Below are 13667 nucleotides of genomic sequence, written 5' to 3'. Positions count from 1 at the left end.
ATATATACTATAGTTCCTGTATACTTGTACATCTAAAAATATCTTTTTCTTGTACTTATAGTTGAATGCAAATTCAGCCTTGTGTAGAATTATTATCTCAATATTTTTCTCTGCAAAACTCAGAGAATATTGTTCTACTTTCTGATCTTAAGAATGAGGTCAATGAACTTTGGGGATACATATATCCTGTACCATACCCAAAATGTGAAGGGTGAGAATGTGCAACTGTTAAAATGTAATTTTTTTAAAGTATAGCTAATCTGTAATGTAACAGATAAATCATGTTTCCATCTGTTTTGTGACAAGGTGAACACTTGAATATTTTCAGCCAGAAAGCCAATGAAAATGACACAACTGATGTTCTTACTGCCTTCTTACTATCTCTGTCCTGCTTATGTCTTGCATACAGCCTGTTCAAGCATGCTTGCTTGTTTATGGCGACATTGTACAATATTATCATGTGAATACACAAAGTCTCCTAAATTTCAGCTGTGGTTGGATATAATTTATTTCTTGATACCTGTGATGACTTTTAAACTGTGCAATATTTAAACCGTACATAACATTTTCACAACAATTTCTACTCATTCAATTACTAAGTCAAGAATGTAAAACAAACAAATATTTTATTATTATCAAGAAGTTTCCATCTGGTGCAGTATAAGGAGAATACCTTGAGGTTCTAATATGAGGTTATAATTATCTGCTTGTTTTGAAAGTCACAAAAAGAAGAGAAAAATAGTATCTACAAAAGTTTACCTTTAAAACAAGGAAACTTTAAAATAAAACTTGAAATTTTAAAACATCTTGGTTCAGATATTTCTCATCATTTTATATGTAAGAGGTAGAAATCCCTTGTTTGTGTCATTTGTTCTAATAATAAAAATTTACCCACGAAAAATAACTATGATATAAAATATTCTAACAACGTTGGAAATTTTCAGAAAATATAAAGGACATTAAATAATTTTTAAAATCAATACAATTGAGGACTGAATGCCAATTTCATGGTAAAACTATTGCTGATAATTAGAATTATATATTTACAATTATAATTATATTATCTAATCACAACAGGTTAAAATACTAGAATGCACTTGAAATTAATAGTTACTATATTTACTTAGACAACCAAGTCTATATTTAAGAAAGATAATCTACTTCAGAACTATCCCAATGTTTTAGCTTATAAGACAGTATTCCAATAGAATTGTGCAAATTTAAAATAGAATCATAAGGACTAGAATGCTGCATGGCATTGGTAAGTAGATCCTTTTGGATTTATTTAGTAGTTTCTGGTGGAAATATTGGTGTACAAATAAATGACAGATGTCAGTTCATGTAAGACAGCTGAATTAAATATCAAAATTGAAGGAGAGATTCTTAAATTTTATTGTTGTTGAAGGGACAGCTGTAAACAACTTAAGAGTTTATTATAATGAGTCAAAGAAATCAAAGTTAATTTAAATAATATCTGTGCTCATAGGTGTGGCATCTATATAAATTTGAATTTTAGTGATGATGTGGAAAATTCATTGTTTAGATTGAACAATGGTGAGGCATTGTAAGGAATTCCAAAATACTCTGCACTTTAAAATATTTTTATGACATTATGCATCTGAGACATGATAGGCATTTTGTTTCCCAAAATATTTGCGAAGAAGGCAAAGGTGTACCATGTAGAAAATAATACTGTTTGTTGGAAACACATTGAATTGTATAACATCATGGGTTATATGAAACAATGTTTCAAAAATGAAACTTGGCTAATAATTGAAGTGATTTGCTGAAATTGGCTTCCAGATTCAGATTTTATCTTTACCTTAAAACTTCCACATCACATTTATTAAGGAGTGGGGATATTGCCTTAAAGCCAATAAATATTTACCTTAAAGTAAATATATAGCCAATCCTCACTTTTCAAAAGGCGAAGCATTGAAGAGAAACATAACCATCGAGGAGAGTAAAGAGGAATTTATGCAAAAAACAAAAAACCCCAACCAACCAAATAAAGAACCAAAAAAACCCACTAAAACTGATATAGATATAAATCTATAAACAAAATAAAAAACTTTTAGACTAAAAATTTTGTGAGACTATTTATAAACTATGTTTTATAATGTAAGAACACTCTCCTCAATCTCTATTCCATCGCTACTTTTGTATGTCAGTTCTTTGGCCAGCAATGCTACTATTTCATTTCCCCATATGATGACTGAGACTGTAGTATAAATAAAATGAAACAGATTTATTCAAAAGGGAATATAGGCATGGGGGACATGGGGACGGTGGGAGAATGAACACAGACATAATTCTTGATCTTGATAGAAGAGAGATTTAAAGAGAACAATGCCTATTAATTTTGCATTTACCATTTTAGGTTATAAAATGAAATTTTTATCTCTGTTTAACAGATTCGATTAACCACATTTGATCCACTGATCCAGTTTTGTGAACTGGGAATGTGATATACAACATATAGCAGAATAACTGCTAATTAATGAATTTTTAAATGAATCTCAGTTGCACAGAATTGTTTTAATCATAATGTTTGGCTTGTAGACAAATTGTCTTCATTGGTCCATGCAAGGCCCTCTTTTATGCTTGTTGGTATGGTGAATATACATATTTAGTAGTATAAAGAGCAACTGTGAACTCAAATCTTAAGAACTAGACCATTTCTAGTTATTTATACCTGTACATTTATTCATCCTTATTCTACTCCTCTAGTTCCCACTTCCAAATAAACACTATCCTAAATTTTTTGTTTGGCATTCTCTTTTCTTGGTAACAGTTTTATTGGGATATAATTCATATACAAATCAATTCATCCACTTAAAGTATATAATTAAATGGTTTTTAGTATATTCCCATACTTGTAAAACCAATCAAAATTAATTTTATTTTTTTTAAACATCTTAGAGTATAATTGCTTTACAATGGTGTGTCAGTTTCAGCTTTATAACAAAGTAACTCAGTTATACATATACATATGTCCCTATATCTCTTCCCTCTTGCATCTCCCTCCTCCCACCCTCCCTATCCCACACCTCTAGGTGGTGACAAAACACCGAGCTGATCTCCCTGTGCTATGCGGCTGCCTCCCACTAGCCATCTATCTTATGTTTCATAGTGTATATATATCCAAACCACTCTCTCAGTTTGTCCCAGCTTACTCTTCCCCCTCCCCGTATCCTGAAGTCCATTCTCTAGTAGGTCTGCATCTTTATTCCCATCTTGGCCCTAGGTTCTTCTGACTATTTTCTTTTTTTTTTTAGATTCCATATGTATGTGTTAGTGTATGGTACTTGTTTTTCATGTGTTTGTTGGCAATCTGTATATCTTCTTTGGAGACATGTCTATTTAGGTCCTCTGCCCATTTTTGGATTGGGTGTTTTGTTTTTATGATATTGAGCTGCATGAGTTGCTTGTATGTTTTGGAGATTAATCCTTTGTCAGTTGCTTCATTGGCAAATATTTTCTGCCATTCTGAAGTTTATCTTTTCGTCTTGTTTATGGTTTCCTTTGCTGTGGGGATATTGCCTTAAAGCCAATAAATAGTTACCTTAAAGTGAATATATAGCCAATCCTATTTAAGTTTCATTAGGTCCCATTTGTTTACTTTTGTTTTTATTTCTATTTCTCAAGGAGGAGGGTCAAAAAGGATCTTGCTGTGATTTATGTCATATAGTGTTCTCCCTATGTTTCCCTCCAAGACTTTCCTCCAAGACACCTTTTAAGGTGTCTGACCTTACATTTAGGTCTTCAATCCATTTGAGTTTATTTTTGTGTATGGTGTTAGGGAGTGTTCTAATTTCATTCCTCTACATGTAGCTGTCCAGTTTTCCCAGCACCACTTACTGAAGAGGCTGTCTTTTCTCCCCTCTATATTCTTGCCTCCTTTGCAAAAGATAAGGTGACCATATGTGTGTGGGTTTATCTCTGGGCTTTCTATCCTGTTCCACTGATCAATATTTCTGTTTTTGTGCCAGTACCATACTGTCTTTTATTTATTTATTATTATTTTTAACATCTTTATTGGAGTATAATTGCTTTACAATGATGTGTTAGTTTCTGCTTTACAACAAAATGAATCAGTTATATATATACATATGTTCCCATATCGCTTCCCTCTTACATCTCCCTCCCTCCCACCCTCCCTATCCCACCCCTCCAGGCGGTCACAAAGCACCGAGCTGATCTCCCTGTGCTATGCAGCTCCTTCCCACTAGCTATCTACCTTACATTTGGTAGTGTATATATGTCCATGCCTCTCTCTCGCTTTGTCACAGCTTACACTTCCCCCTCCCCATATCCTCAAGTCCCTTCTCTAGTAGGTCTGTGTCTTTATTCCTGCCTTACTCCTAGGTTCTTCATGACATTTTTTTCCCTTAAATTCCATATATATGTGTTAGCATACGATATTTGTCTCTCTCTTTCTGACTTACTTCACTCTGTATGACAGACTCTAGGTCTATCCACCTCATTACAAATAGCTCAATTTTGTTTCTTTTTATGGCTGAGTAATATTCCATTGTATATATGTGCCATATCTTCTTTATCCATTCATCCAATGATGGACACTTAGGTTGTTTCCATCTCCAGGCTATTGTAAAGAGAGCTGCAATGAACATTTTGGTACATGACTCTTTTTGAATTATGGTTTTCTCAGGGTATATGCCCAGTAGTGGGATTGCTGGGTCATATGGTCGTTCTATTTGTAGTTTTATAAGGAACCTCCATACTGTTCTCCACAGTGGCTGTATCAATCTACATTCCCACCAACAGTACAAGAGGGTTCCCTTTTCTCCACACACTCTCCAGCATTTATTGTTTCTAGATATTTTGATGATGGCCATTCTGACTGGTGTGAGATGATATCTCATTGTAATTTTGATTTGCATTTCTCTAATGATTAGTGAGGTTGAGCATTCTTTCATGTGTTTGTTGGCAGTCTGTATATCTTCTTTGGAGAAATGTCTATTTAGGTCTTCTGCCAATTTTTGGATTGGGTTGCTTGATTTTTTGTTATTGAGTTGCATGAGCTGTGTAAAAATTCTGGAGATTAATCTTTTGTCAGTTGCTTTATTTGCAAATATTTTCTCCCATTCTGAGGGTTGTCTTTTGGTCTTGTTTATGGTTTCCTTTGTTGTGCAAAAGCTTTGAAGTTTCATTAGGTCCCATTTGTTTATTTTTGTTTTTATTTCCATTTCTCTAGGAGGTGGGTCAAAAAGAATCTTGCTGTGATTTAAGACATAGAGTGTCCTACCTATGTTTTCCTCTAAGAGTTTGATAGTTTCTGGCCTTACATTTAGGTCTTTAACCCATTTTGAGCTTATTTTTGTGTATGGTGTTAGGGAGTGATCTAATCTCATACTTTTACATGTACCTGTCCAGTTTTCACAGCACCACTTATTGAAGAGGCTGTCCTTTCTCCACTGTACATTCCTGCCTCCTTTATCAAAGATAAGGTGACCATATGTGCATGAGTTTATCTCTGAGCTTTCTATCCTGTTCCCTTGATCAATCTTTCCATTTTTGTGTCAGTACCATACTGTCTTCATTACTGTAGCTTTGTAGTATAGTCAGAAGTCAGGGAGCCTGATTCCTCCAGCTCCGTTTTTCTTTCTCAAGATTGCTTAGGCTCTTCGGGGTCTTTTGGTTTCCATACAAATTGAGAAATTTTTTGTTCTAGTCCTGTGAAAAATGCCGGTGGTAGTTTGATAGGGATTGCATTGAGTCGGTAGATTGCTTTGGGTAGAGGAGACATTTTTCCAATATTGATTCTTCCAATCCAAGAACATGGTATATCTCTCCATCTATTTGTATCATCTTTAATTTCTTTCATCACTATCATAATTTTCTGCATACAGGTCTCTTGACTCCATAGGTAGGTTTAGTCCTAGATATTTTATTCTTTTTGTTGCAATGGTAAATGGGATTGTTTTCTTAATTTCACTTTCAGATTTTTCATCATTAGTGTATAGAAATGCAAGGGATTTTGTGCATTAATTTTGTTTCCTGCTACTTTACCAAATTCATTGATTACCTCTGCTAGTTTTCTGGTAGCATCTTTAGGATTCTCCATTTATAGTATCATGTCATCTGCAAACAGTGACAGCTTTACTTCTTCTTTTCCAATTTGGATTCCTTTTATTTCTTTTTCTTCTCTGATTGTTGTGGCTAAAACTACCAAAACTATATTGAATAACAGTGGTGAGAGTGGGCAACCTTGGTTTTTTCCTGATGTTAGTGGAAATGGTTTCAATTTTTCACCATTGAGGATGATGTTGGCTGTGGGTTTGTCATATATGACCTTTATTATTGAAGAAAGTTCCCTCTATGCCTACTTTCTGGAGGTTTTTTATCCCAAATTGGTGTTGATTGTTGTCGAAAGCTTTCTCTGCATCTATTGAGATGACCATATGGTTTTTCTCCTTCAATTTGTTAATATGGTGTATCACATTGATTGATTTGCTTATATTGAAGAATCCTTGCATTCCTGGGATAAACCCCACTTCATCATAATGTATGATCCTTTAAATGTGCTGTTGGATTCTGTTTGCTGATATTTTGTTGAGGATTTTTGCATTTGTGTTCATCAGTGATATTGGCCTGTAGTTTTCTTTCTTTGTGACATCTTTGTCTGGTTTTGGTATCAGAGTGATGGTGGCCTTATAGAATGAGTTTAGGAGTGTTCTCCCTTCTGCTATATTTTGGAAGAGTTTGAGAAGGATAGGTGTTAGCTCTTCTCTAAATGTTTGATAGAATTCGCCTGTGAAGCCATCTGGTCCTGGGGTTTTGTTAGAAAATTTTTAATCACAGTTTCAATTTCATTGCTTGTGACTGGTCTGTGCATATTTTCTATTTCTTCCTGATTCAGTCTCGGAAGGTTGTGCATTTCTAAGACTTTGTCCATTTCTTCCAGGTTGTCCATTTATTGGCATAGTGTTTCTTGCAGTAGTCTCTCATGATCCTTTGTATTTCTGCAGTGTCAGTTGTTACTTCTTTTTCATTTCTAATTCTATTGATTTGACTCTTATCCCTTTTCATTTTTGATGAATCTGGCTAATGTTTTAACAATTTTGTTTATCTGCTTAAAGAATCAGCTGTTAATTTTATTTATCTTTGGTATCGTTCCCTTCATTTCTTTTCCTTTATTTCTGATCTGGTCTTTATGATTTCTTTCCTTCTGCTAACTTTGGGGTTTTTTTGTTCTTCTTTCACTAAGTGCTTTAGATGTGCGTTTTGGTTGTTTATTTGAGATGTTTCTTGTTTCTTAAGGTAGACTTGTATAACTATAACTTCTCTCTTTGAACTGCTTTTGCTGCATCCGTTAGGTTTTGGGTCATTGTGTTTTCATTGTCATTTGTTTCTAGGTAGTTTTTGATTTCCTCTTTGAGTTTTTCAGTGATCTATTGGTTATTAAGCAATGTGTTGTTTAGCCTCCATGTGTTTGTATTTCTTACAGATTTTTTCCTGTAATTGGTATCTAATCTCATAACATTGTGTTCGGAAAAGATACTTGATATGATTTCAATTTTCTTAAATTCACCGAGGCTTGATTTGTGACCCAAGATATGATCTATCCTGGAGAATGTTCCATGAGCACTTCAGAAGAAAGTGTATTCTGGTTTGTTTGGATGAAATGTCCTATAAATATCAATGAAGTCCATCTTGTTTAATGTATCATTTAAAGCTTGTGTTTCCTTATTTATTTTCATTTTGGATGATCTGTCCATTGGTGAAAGTGGGGTATTAAAGTCCCCTACTATGATTGTGTCACTGTTGATTTACCCTTTTATGGCTGTTAGCATTTGCCTTATGTATGGGGTGCTCCTATGTTGGGTGCATAAATATTTACAATTGTTATATCTTCTTCATGGATTGATCCCTTGATCATTATGTAGTGTCCTTCTTTGTCTCTTGTAATAATCTCTGTTTTAAAGTCTATTTTGTCTGTTATGGAAATTGCTACTCCAGTTTCCTTTTGATTTCCATTCGCATGGAATACCTTTTTCCATCCCCTCACTTTCAGTCTGTATGTGTCCCTAGGTCTGAAGTGGGTCTCTTGTAGACAGCATATATATGGGTTTTGTTTTAGTATCCATTCAGCCAATCTATGTCTTTTGGTTGGAGCATTTAATCCATTTATGTTTAAGGTAATTATCGATATGTATGTTCCTATTACCATTTTCTTAATTGTTTTGGGTTTATTATGGTAGGTCTTTTCCTTCTCTTGTGTTTCCTGCCTAGAGAAGTTCATTTAGCAGTTGTTGTAAAGCTGGTTTTGTGGTGCTGAATTCTCTTAGCTTTTGCTTCTCTGTAAAGTTTTTAATTTGTCTGTCAAATCTGAATGAGTTCCTTGCTGGTTTGCATAATCTTGGTTGTAGGTTTTTCTCCTTCATCACTTTAAATATGTCCCACCACTCCCTTCTGGCTTGCAGAGTTTCTGCTCAAAGATCATCTGTTAACATTATGGGGATTCCTTTTTGTGTTGTTTGTTGTTTTTCCCTTGCTGCTTTTAATATTTGTTCTTTGTATTTAATTTTTGATTGTTTGATTAATATTTCTTGATGTATTTCTTCTTGGATTTATCATGTATGGTAGTCTCTACACTTCCTACACTTGATTGACTAATTCCTTTCCCATATTAGGGAAGTTTTCAACTATAATCTCTTCAAATATTTTCTCTGTTCCTCTCTTTTTCTCTTCTTCTTCTGGGATCCCTATAATTCAAAAGTTGCTGTGTTTAATGTTGTCCCAGAGGTCTCTGAGACTGTCCTCTCTTCTTTAAATTCTTTTTTCTTTATTCTGCTCTGCAGTAGTTATTTCCACTATTTCATATTGCAGGTCACTTATCCATTCTTCTGCCTCAGTTATTCTGTCATTGATCCCTTCTAGAGAATTTTTAATTTCATTTATTGTGTTGTTCAACTCTGTTTGTTTGCTCTTTAGTTCTTCTAGGTCCTTGTTAAACGTTTCTTCTATTTTCTGCATTCTATTTCCAACATTTTGGATCACCTTTACTATCATTATTCTGAATTCTTTTTCAGGTAGACTGCCTATTTCCTCTTCATTTGTTAGGTATGATGGGTTTTTGCCTTGCTCCTTCATCTGCTGTGTGTTTCTCTGTGTTCTCCTTTTGCTTAACTTACTCTGTTTGGGGTCTCCTTTTCACATGCTACAGGTTTGTAGATTCCGTTGCTTTTGGTGTCTGTCCCCAGTTGCTAAGGTTGGTTCAGTGGGTTGTGTAGGCTTCCTGGTGGAGTGGACTAGTGCCTGTGTTCTGGTGTATGAGGCTGGATCTTGTCTTTCTGGTGGGCAGGTCCATGTCTGGTGGTATGTTTTGGGGTGTCTGTGACCATATTATGATTTTAGGTAGCCTCTTTGCTAATGGATGGGGTTGTGTTCCTGTCTTGCTATTTGTTTGACATAGGGTGTCCAGAAGTGTAGCTTGCTGGTTGTTGAGTGGAGCTGGGTCTTGGCCTTGAGATGGGAGATCTCTGGGAGATTTTCACCGTGTGATATTTTGTGGAGCTGGGAAGTCTCTTGTGGACCAGTGTCCTGAACTTGGCTCTCCCACCTCAGAGACACAGCCCTGACACCTGGCTGGAGCACCAAGAGCCTGTCCTCCACATAGCCCAGAATAAAAGTGAGAAAAAAAGGAAGGAAAGAAGAAGAGAAAATAAATAAAGTAAATTAAAATAAAGTTATTAAAATAAAAAATAAAGTATTATTAAGAAAAAAAAATTTTAGTAATAAATAAAACAAAACCCAAACCAAAACAAACAAACAAAAAAAACTGGACAGAGAGAACCCTAGGACAAATGGTAAAAGCAAAGCTATACAGACAAAATCACACAGAAACATAAAGATACACACTCACAAAAAGAGAAAAAGGGGAAAAAAAATATATCGTTGCTCCCAAAGTTCACCTCCTCAATTTGGGATGATTCATTGTCTATTCAGGTATTCCACAGATGCAGGGTACCTCAAGTTGATTGTGGAGATTTAATCCACTGCTCCTGAGGCTGCTGGGAGAGATTTCCTTTTCTCTTCTTTATTCGTACAGCTCCTGGGGTTCAGCTTTGGATTTGGACCCCCCTCTGCATATAGGTCGCCTGAGGGCATCTGTTCTTCGCTTAGACAGGACGGGGTTAAAGGGGTCGCTGATTTGGGGGCTCTGGATCACTCAGCACGTGGGCAGGGAGGGGTACGGTTGTAGGGTGAGCTTGCAGTGGCAGAGGCCAGCATGACGTTGTACCAGCCTGAGGTGTGCCGTGTGTTCTTCCGGGGAATTTGTCCCTGGATCACGGAACCCTGGCAGTGGTGGGCTGCACGGGCTCCCGGGAGAGGTGGTGTGGATAGTGACCTGTGCTTTCACACAGGCTTCTTGGTGGCTTCAGCAGTTACCTTAGGGTCCCATACTTGTCTCTGGGGTCTGTGCTGATAGCCGTGGCTTGCGCCCGTCTCTGGAGCTCCTTTAAGTGGCACTCTTAATCCCCTCTCCTCACGCACCAGGAAACAAAGAAGCAAGAAAAAGTCTCTTGTCTCTTCGCAGCTCCAGAGTTTATCCCGGACTCCCTCCTAGCTAGCTGTGAGGCACTAGCCCCTGCAGGCTGTGTTCACACAGCCAACCCCAGCCGACCGAAGCCCGAGCCTCAGCCCCCATCCCCCACCCATCCCGGTGGATGAGCAGACAAGTCTCTCAGGTTGATGAGTGCCGGTCGGCACTGATCCTCTGTGCAGGAATCTCTCCGCTTTGCCCTCCACACCCCTGTTGCTGCATTCTCCTCTGTGGCTCCGAAGCTCCCTGCCTCCGCCACCCACAGTCTCTGCCTGCTAAGGGGCTTCCTAGTGTGTGGAAACCTTTCCTCCTTTACAGCTCCCTCCCACTGGTGCAGGTACCGTCCCTATTCTTTTGTCTCTGTTTATTCTTTTTTCTTTTGCCCTACCCAGGTATGTGGGGAGTTTCTTGCCTTTTGGGAGGTCTGAGGTCTTCTGCCAGTGTTCAGTAGGTGTTCTGTAGGAATTTTTCCACATGTAGATGTATTTCTGATGTATTTGTGGGGAGGAAGGTGATGTCCACGTCTTACTCTTCCACCAACTTGAAGCTCCTCCTCCCACAATTAATTTTAGAACATTTTCATGTGCTCCAAAATTAATCCTGTTCCCTTTGTAGTCACTCCCAGTCTCCTCATCCAAGGCAGCCCCAGTCAACCACTAAACTGCTTTCTGTCTCTATAGGTTTGCCTGTTGTGTACCTTTCATATAAATGGAATCATTACATTTTCTTTTGTGATTGGCTTTTTTCAATTAGCATAACGTTTCCAAGGTTCACCATGTTGTAGTATGCACCAGTACTGTATTTTTATTTATTGCCAAATAAAATTCCATATGTGGATATACCACATTTTACCTTTATATTCGTCAGTTGACAGGCATTTGGATCGTTTCCTCTTTTTTGCTTATTATGAATAATGCTGCTATGAACATTAATGTACAAGTTTTTTTGTGGACATATGTTTTTATTTCTCTTGTGTATATATTTAGGTGTGGAGTTGCTGGGTAATGTGGAACTTTATGTATAACATTTTGAGGAACTGCCAGAAATTTTCCAAAGTGTCTGGCCCATTTTACATTCCTACCAACTGCCAATGAGGATTCCAATTTTTCTACATTTTTGTCAACACTTGTTATTATCTGTCTTTTAAATTATAGACATTTTAGTGGGTGTGAAGTGGTATCTCGTGGTTTTGATTTCTATTTCCCTGATGACTGATGATGCTAAACATCTTTTCCAGTGCTTATTGGCCATTTGTACATCATCTGGAAGAAATGTCTTTTCATATTTTTTGCCTGTTTAAAAAAATGGGTTTGTAGTTTTTATTATTGAGTTATAAGAGTTCTTTATATATTTATTAATAAGATCCTTATAAGATATATAACTGGCTTATAGTTTCTCACATTAAGTAAGTTGTGCTTTTAGGCTCTTGATGGTATCCTTTGAAGCATAAAAAGTTTTAATTTTGGTGAAGTTCAGTTTATTATTTCCTTGATTGTCAATGCTTTTGGTTTCATATCTCAGAAACCATTGCTAAATCCAAGGTCAAGAAGATTTACCCCTATGTTTTCTCCTAAGAATTTTATCATTTTAGCTCTTACATTTATGTGTCTGATCCACTTTGAGTTATTTTTTTGTATACTGTGTGAGCTGGGGCTCCAGCTTCATTTATTTGGATGTGGACATCCATTTGTCCCAACACTATTTGTTGCAAAGACTACTGTTTCCTCATTGAATTTTTCTGGCACCCTTGTCAGAAATCAGTTGATCATAAGTGTGAATGTTTATTTCTGGACTCTAATTTCTGTTCCATTGACTTATATGTATATACTTAGTCAGTTATCACAGTTTTAATTTTATTGCTTTCTTAAATTAGTTTGTATGTAGTTTTTGTTTGCAATGATACAACATCCTTTCAAGATTAAAAATTATACAAAAGTGTACACAGAAATTCTTCAGTTTTAAGGTGTCCAGTCAACATTTTGTTATTAAGATTTATCCATGTCATTTGTAACAATAATTCAGTTATTCCATGGTTATGTAACATTTTTTCTTGAATATGCCATACTTTTAAAATCCACCACTTTTCTATAGGTGTGCAGGTCATTTCCTATTTTTATCCCCCCCTATTTTGTACAGTGTTTCAATGTCAATTCTTGATCCTATCAACTAATACACATGGATGAAGTAGTTTCCTCTGGGTATATACTCAGTTGTGGAATTGCTCCAACCTGGATATGTCAGTGTTTAATAGATACTTCCAAATTGTTGGGTTTTTTTTAATTACTCTCCAATCAGAAATGTATTGGAAATTCTATTGGTCTATTGGTCTTCAGAGTTGGGATTGTGAGACTTTGTGAGTTTGTCAATTAATGCCATATGATATATTATCTTATTACAAGCTTGATTTGCATTTCTTTGATTAATGAGGTGGAGAATATCCATAAGTTTATTGCCATACATATTTCCTCCTCCATAAAATACCTCTCATGATTTTCATGTTTTTGCCCATTTTAAATTGGGTTATTTAAGCCCTTATGATTGATTTGTAGGATTTATTTATACAATTTGCAGCTCTTTCTTAATCATATGTGTTGTAAATATCTTATCCTTAATTTTTAGCTTGAGTTTTCACTTTTTAAAGGTAATTTTTTAAAGGTAATTTTTAAAGGTTATTTAAGTTTTTTTTTTAAATTGAGGTGTAATGGACATATATTAGTTTCAGAGGTACAACATAATGACTTGATATTTGTAATGTATTACAAATTCTTCACCACAATAAGTCTAGTTAACATCTGTCACCACACATAGTTATATAGGTTTTCTTGTGATTAGAACCTTTAACATCTCAGCAACTTTCAAATATACAGTATAGTATTAACTATAGTCACCATGCTGTACATTGCATACCCATGACATTGATTTTATAACTGGAAGTTTAATATCTTTTGATTCCCTTCATTAGTTTGACACCCCTTTACCACCACCCCACACCTTCCCCACCTCTGGCAACCACCAATCCCTTCTCTGAGCTTGGTTGTGGTTGTGTGGTTCTTTTTTGTTTGTTTTGGTTTGGTTTGGCTTTAAGATTCCACACATA

This window comes from Tursiops truncatus, chromosome 11, assembly GCF_011762595.2.
Source record: "Tursiops truncatus isolate mTurTru1 chromosome 11, mTurTru1.mat.Y, whole genome shotgun sequence".
Classification (NCBI taxonomy): Eukaryota; Metazoa; Chordata; class Mammalia; order Artiodactyla; family Delphinidae; genus Tursiops; species Tursiops truncatus.
This window is presented reverse-complemented; position numbering follows the sequence as displayed.